Below are 7,553 nucleotides of genomic sequence, written 5' to 3' on the forward strand. Positions count from 1 at the left end.
ACAGTGGGACAGTGACACCCACCATTAAAAACTTCTAAAGGCCACAAAAGTTTTAGATCAAGCTGATATTTATGTTTTCCCTTATTTCATGTCTTTTTTAACTTTTGAACAGGTTGGATTTCAAATAAACATTCAGATGGGCCTTAGGATAGTTTCAACGGTGGGAATCACTCTCCCCACTGTTTTTTATGGTGGGGTCCACTACAGATTTTTATCTGCCTCATTCTTTGGCTCATGACTTAAAATGATATCTCAAAATGGATGGACGGTGTGGATATAACACATACATCATAGTGGGGCCCACAGAACTTGGTGACGTTAGAGGGAATTAGGGCGTTCAGAGAGATTGCCCTAATTCCAGCGTCTCCTCTCTCTCTCTCTGTGTTGCACCCTATCCTCTCTCTCTCTCTCTAATCTCTCCACCATAGATCTACCGTTGCCGAACACCCTACCCACGCACGCTCTCTCTCTCTCTCTCTCTCTCTCTCTCTCTCTCTCTCTCTCTCGCTGAAGCTCAGTTGAAGGCTAACTCATTCACGACCGTGAGGTATCTCTCTCTCTCTCTCTCAATCTCTCTCAATCTCAATACCGATTTAGGGATTTTGGGATTTAGGGATTTGAATCTCAATACCGATTGCACCCCCACCTTTTCTCATGGATCTTGAAAGGGGCTATTTTGGGGTTTGCCAAACATGATTTGAAATCCAGGATTTTGGGGTTTGCCAAACATGATTTGGATTAAGAATCCTAGATTCCAATTCCTAACTACCCAAGATCCATGTTGTCAAAAGCACCACAACTAGAGATCTTACAAGTGGGACCCATGTGCTGGTGGTCCAGACTGATGGATCCCACCATGGGTTGGGTATTGCCCAATATCCCCTGCTGGAACAATACCAACCCTTGGATCTTTGACCTGAAAATAGGAGGTTAGCAAAAAATGAAGCAAGAGTCCACATTTATGGGGGGAAAGGGCTAGATGTTGGATTCTTATTGACCTTCCAAATAACAAAATCTTTGAGAATCCATTACCCACATTACTGTTCATTAGTTTCACAAGCCCCACTTTTACAAATGCATATCCTCTGCTCAAGGTTCATGTGTGTTAATTCTGATTGATATTAGTTTTTTTTTTTTTTTTTCTGCACCTTTTCAGTTTATCATGCCTGCCATATTGTGACGGGAATGGTGGACATTTATTAAACACTTGAAATTAAAGAAGTATCCAACTGTCTTATTTCAACAAGCCTCCAGGAGTTAGAGGGCATGTTGGTTCAATCCAATTTCATTTTGGGCTGGTGACTTAGTTACAGTGGATTCCACAATGCAGTTGGTTTAATTTGAGTTGATATATGCCATGCATGCAATTTTCATGTTTCTGTATATCAGGATTCATACTTTTCAGAGTATCAAATGACTCCCCATCGTTATTATCATCCTTATTTTCAGCCTTTTGATTTGTTGATTGTTGACATGTCAGGTATGATCACATCCACCATTGTAAAACACCTATTATTGTTGCGCCTTGTTTACACCTCTAGACTTGGATCACTAAGATGGTGACCATTTACTTTCACAGTGGACTGATACGCCCCCCTATTGCATAACGATGGTGACCATTTACTTTTTATAGCTACTGATACAGCTATGAAGTAACCATTTTTTAATACCATTACTGGTATTTGATTTCATATATGCAATGTCTAGTTTGTCACGCCCCAAACTCGGAAAACGGGCTCACAAAATTCCCGATCACCAAATCTGGCGCCGACAGCCTCCGTAGTGCCCCATTTTTAGATTTTGGTACTCACGTGCCTGATTTCAATCCTGGGATCCTACAAGGAGGATTTTTCAACGTACATTTGTCTCGTAATATGTATAACCACAAGTTTACCCAAATCACAAAGGCAACATCATCATCACATATCTACTAATATAATCATTTGAATACAATGCTGAAAGGAAAATACATATGTTAAATCCAAGCTCTAGAAGTCAGCTACATGCTCCAAGCTCCACATTGCTGCAACCTAACATCACCTGCATGCATCTATCGTGCATAAGCTTATAGAAAGCTTAGAGGGTGGTGTAAGTGTGTACGCAAGGCAATCGCCAAGTGTACAATATCAGAGTAATGCAGAAATATGTGGTAAGTTCATGAATGCTATCAGCTGTACCAAAGCTATGTGATGCAAGGCATGAATGCTATCGGCCATACCAAGGCCATGCAATGCGAGGCCTATGTAGCCAAATGCCATATGCAAGATGCAAAGCAAGCATGCCAGTACTCATTAAGTACACATATCAGTAAAGTTCCTCTCTGGATATCACCGGGGTCCAATACACTTCACATTGACTGCCTCCTCCCTAGCTGCACAGCCAAGGAAGTGGAAGAGACCACACTATCCGCCTGACCAGTAGTCTACCAATACCTACCTGGCTCGTTGATAGTGGACTCATTCATGAGTTGGTCGAACTCAACCTAGCTTATAGCCCCCTCACTCGGGCGGATAAGGTCACACCCCCTTCTAACCAACTATGACATAGTGGGAGACGCGACCTACTAGTATTCAGCACTCGGGTGCTCGTGTATCCACTCAGTCTAGACGTTAGAGCATCTCCTGGTAACAAAAAGGTTCTGAGATTTTCACCCAAGGACATCCTAAGTGCCCACAATGCTAGAGCCAACATTTCTGATATCTAATACAACCATCCACAATGTGCTTGTGGAGGCCACAGCCCTGATGTCGCTAGGGCGTGCAGTGATCATGACACACAATGTGAAATGCATGAGTCACACCGTCAGTCATGCAGCAATCCTGCGTGTACCGCGCGATTATGTGGGGGCACTCCGTCTTATAAGGAGTCCCGTAAATGTCTCAGCCCAACGGCTTATGCTATGATTAAACATTCCTTATATTAAGCATACATATGATGCGTATGGGCATGAATCATGGAGCTATACTAAGCATGTTATAAAGTAATGAACTATCCTTACAACGCAGATGGGCCTAGACGACCTACACATAACAAGTATGGGCCTATTAATGGGCCCTAGGGAGAGTTATAATGCGGACATTTAACTAACATTATTCTTACAATGTGGACGTCAAACCAACATTGCTCCCAAAGCATGACCCGCCATAAATATCATTACTCAAACCATGGTAGAATCACACATCACAATGGACTTGTGTACATTCCACTAGGCCTCGACCCATGGGCCTCATATCATGGGCCTCATGTATATCAAGGTGGGCCTCAATGGATAGGCCATAACTACATCAAGATGAGCCTAATTATATGGGCCTCATATATATACCAAGGTGGGCTTCAATGGATAGCCAAAAATAAATCAAGATGGGCATCATAACATGGGCCTTACATTCATATCAAGGTGGGCCTCAACAATGGCCTCATACACATTAAGGTGAAATATGATAAGTGGGCCACCTCGCATGGGCCATATGTATATCAAATGGGCCACACCAATTGGGTCCCATGCATATCAAATGAGCCATACCCAAAGAAAAGTAGTGATAATGATTTCCACCATTAAAATTCCCAAGGCCCATGATAACATTTATTTCCCATCCAATTTGATCATAAGTTCACACTGACCTGAAAGGGGTTTTAATGGTGGACGGTCAAACCCACTGTTTTCTATAATGTGGTCCACCTAATCCTAGATCTGTCTTATTTTTAGTCTCAAGCTTGTAAGACAAGCTGGCTAAATGGTTGGACGATTTGGATGCAACACATGCATCATGGTGGGTCCCACCGTCCAAGTGTGGACAGTGTGGATAAAACACATAAATCATGGTGGTTGCCATCGTCCACTGCTGTGGACGGTGTGACTAAAACACATACATCATAGTGGGTTCCACCGTCCACTGTTGTGGACGGTGTGGATAGAACACATACATCTTGGGGTCCCACGTGGGGCCCACCATAATGTTATATGCCGTCCAACCTATTGATAAGGTCATGCTGACCTGGATGGAAGGAAAAACAAATTTCATATTGACCTAAAACTTCTATGAAGACCCAAATGGGTTTCAATGACAGTCATTCAATCACCATTGTTTCCTATGATGTGGGCCACTTGAGCCCCGTATACAGCTGAAATTTGGTGGGCGACCCACTTCCCTAAGGACCCACAAAATGGACAGCGTGGATGTTAAAAACACATCATGGTGGGGCCCACGGCTGGGACCGTGGGTCCCTGCCTATCCAGTATCAGACGTCAAAACAGTAGGCGCAGCAGCGCCTGCTGCCTTATTTATTATTATTGTTTTTTTTTGAAAAATGCGTGTTTTCACGGTTTTTCGTGTGTGGGGCTGGCATCGGAAGAATCCACCCCGTCCACGGGTCCCCATAGCTCAAGACAAGCCAAACAAGCCCAATATTCAATATATTTTGGGGTATAGAAATGACATGGGGTATTTCAACAGTAAAAACACTGTTTGTTATGCTATGGGCCACCAGAAAATTGGATCAGCTTCATTTTTTGGCTCAACGCCTCAAATAATCTGAAGAATAGGATGAATGGCATGGATTACATTCATGCATTAAGGTGGGGCCTACACAAGTGGCCCACCCCAAATGCTTTACACCAAGCTAATATTTGTGTTTTCCATTCAACGTCCAACATCCAGGGACGCTGGACGGTTGTGCATTTCAACTAGGCTGCCCACGTGGGCCACCAAATGATGGGTGGTGTGGATACAACACTCATAAAGTGGGCCCCATCTATAGATGATGTGGATAAAATACATGCCTTATGGTGGGGTCCATCCAGGTGGGCCACACGACCACATCATCACATACAACAAAAAAAATGAAAGAGAGGGAGAGAGAGAGAGAGACATGCATGTGATGGAGGGACCCTGACACTATGGGCCCTCCTTTGCAATCAATCATACATTAAGTGGGTCCCAATACATGTGGGCCCACCAATTCAAAATCAACGGTGGAGATTACTCCTCCACCAAAATGGAAGGTCTAGATGACCTCTTTAGATCTAAGAAAGTAAACATTATGATGGGGTCCGGGGAGAAGGGCCCCATCATGGAATGGTAATGAAAATCAAGGTGGGCCATCGACCACATTAAGGGTCCAAAGTGAGACCATACCATCAATCAGTAGGCCTCACTTGGCCCATCATAAAAACATGAAAATTTAACCTATAGAAGCACCCACCGTTTGATCTTCTTGGTCCGTTGGAAAGTCGATCTCCTTGTGTCTCACTTTGATGGTGGAAGATGAGAAATGAATAATTAGGATGAGAGATCTTGGGATGAAAAGTGGGCCACACACATCTCACTTTCTCTCCTTAGAATGCATGGACGTCCACCACTCTTTGGTCTTTGTTGCTTGGAAAATGTGACGAGAAATGAGAGAGAAAGAGAGGGTTGTAAGGAGAGAGAGTGATGGGTGATGGATGTGAGGTGAGAGGTTGGTTGACTTGGTGGTTGGTTGACTTGTGGAGAAAGAAAGTATGGGTGCTCTTGTACTTGACATGAGGTGATTAATTGATTAATTGAGTGATTCATTGATGGGACATGTTGTAGAGATTCTCTTACGATTGCAAAATGCGGTGTTTTCTTCGAAATAAACGCCGGCTCACATCTCCCTACAAGGGTATTGGATCGGTATGCAAGACGCGTCGTTGGAACCGTGACGACGGTGCGGTCGCAATGGTACAAGTCTTAGATTAGGCTGACTCATATTTATGGGATACGACTTAGGGTTGTGCGCAAACATTGATTATAAGTCGCGGGTTGCCGAAATTCGACGGGAAGGATTGCGGGAGTCGACGGAACAATACAGACTAGGATACGGGTCTTACATAGTTGATGAATGGATCTGCTTGGTTTTGGCCTGGGGCATCTAAGTGAGGTGCTCACCTGATGGATGGCCTAAATCTCATTCGCATCTAAGATACACTACTTATTTTGACTTGTCCCTCTAGATTGAGATGTTTCTTAGATACTCCATTATACATGGATTGGAGTTTCCTTTCTTACCATCCTTCATAACAATCATCTGTTCAGTTAGATCATCCACTCAACCTGTCATAGGATCTGTCATACTATTCATAGCACATATTTGTTCTGTTACCACTTGCATCTGCTGCATCAGCTTCCTCCAAAGCTTGTTTTGATCTTCCCCTTCCATCCCAGGACCAAAAGATGTCCAGCTATGTGCGTGCATTTAATTTTGGAACTAGATGGGGGCAAAGATTTGACTGGAATATGGACACATTTTGGATTTTTGGTGGATTGTTATTGGGTTGCAATTGGACAAAGCCATTTTAAATTCAAAAGGTGATGGTAATTGCTCTGCAAGTCATAGGTTGGAAGTTGGCTAATTTAAGAACTGATTGAGAGTCTGTTTGGGACAGATTTTGAGGTTGGATATGTAATAGGGTTGAAGTTGGGGAAGGAATGGGGCTGTAGTTTGTAATGTGGACAGAGATAGGTGTTTAAGGTTGTTTTAGAGTTTGTAGATTCTGAAGGCTGTTTATGACAGGTATTGTGCACAGTTGGGTGGTTCCTTGGTTGAGAACTAGGATGGGCTCTAGGACTGGGTCCTGTTTGGAAAGTATGATTGCGACTGTTCATAGGAGCCTATTTTCTCCTTTTCCTTTCGGAATGACATACACATATGATGCATTATCATACCTTGACATGGATGTGGATATGGAGACTGCACAATTTTAAAAATAGCAGCATGTTGCTATAGCCATACCCATGCCATATCCTGTATTCTTACCCATAATGTATAGTTTGGGTACAACTACTCTAGATCTGTACAAGTGTCTAGATATCATAGTGGTTGCATGCTACATGCATTCTTGTGACGACATTCACCTGCTTGATATTTATTTTAAATTTTATTTTATTTTTATTTTTTACAAAGGTCTTCTAATTCTGATGTAGATGGAGATGCAGTTGCTTTACTCCAAGCTTCATGATAAGTATACAGAGCTGAATGTTTGCATGGCTTTTGACACTAGTCTAATTGTACAAGAATGATTGAGAAGTATCTTCTTCTTTTTTCTTTTTCCTTTTTTCTTTTTTTCCTTTTTTCCATTTCTTCTCCTAATGGTCTGGGCTCGACATGTTTAGATGAGAAAGGAATCTAAGATTGAGCAGTACAACCATGAACAGAATCAAAGTTAATGAATTACATATCTGGTACTCGTTTTCCTCATCATATTTATTATCCTTCATTTACTTCATTTAGTTTTATTGCATTTTTTTTTATCATGCTTCAAAATTGTCACCAACACCTATTACGTCAGTCAATATCTCTATTGAACTGTATTATGCTTTTAATAATCTACTTCTTTTCTTTCTTTTTTTTTCCCTTTTATGTTCTTTTCTTCAGATCCTACTACATGGACAGCCCCATTTCTTCAAAACCAATCTGCCTTGACTTTTTTGTGGTAGCATATGGCCTCTTCATGAAACAATTTCTTAATATATTGCATGCTTTCTGAACCCACTGTCATGTTAATCTCTTCTTTCTGTATTATTTTCCCAGCT

General features: G+C 42.1%; 1 long non-coding RNA gene across 1 annotated transcript; it reads left to right on the forward strand.

The window, feature by feature from the left end:
- The first annotated feature begins 461 nt into the window (after positions 1 to 461).
- On the forward strand, positions 462 to 7,553 carry LOC131254019 (uncharacterized). Its single transcript, XR_009175434.1, has 3 exons — positions 462 to 547; positions 6,945 to 6,998; positions 7,134 to 7,553. It is a non-coding gene; the product is annotated as an uncharacterized LOC131254019 (long non-coding RNA).

This window comes from Magnolia sinica, chromosome 8 (genome assembly GCF_029962835.1).
Source record: "Magnolia sinica isolate HGM2019 chromosome 8, MsV1, whole genome shotgun sequence".
NCBI lineage: Eukaryota > Viridiplantae > Streptophyta > Magnoliopsida > Magnoliales > Magnoliaceae > Magnolia > Magnolia sinica.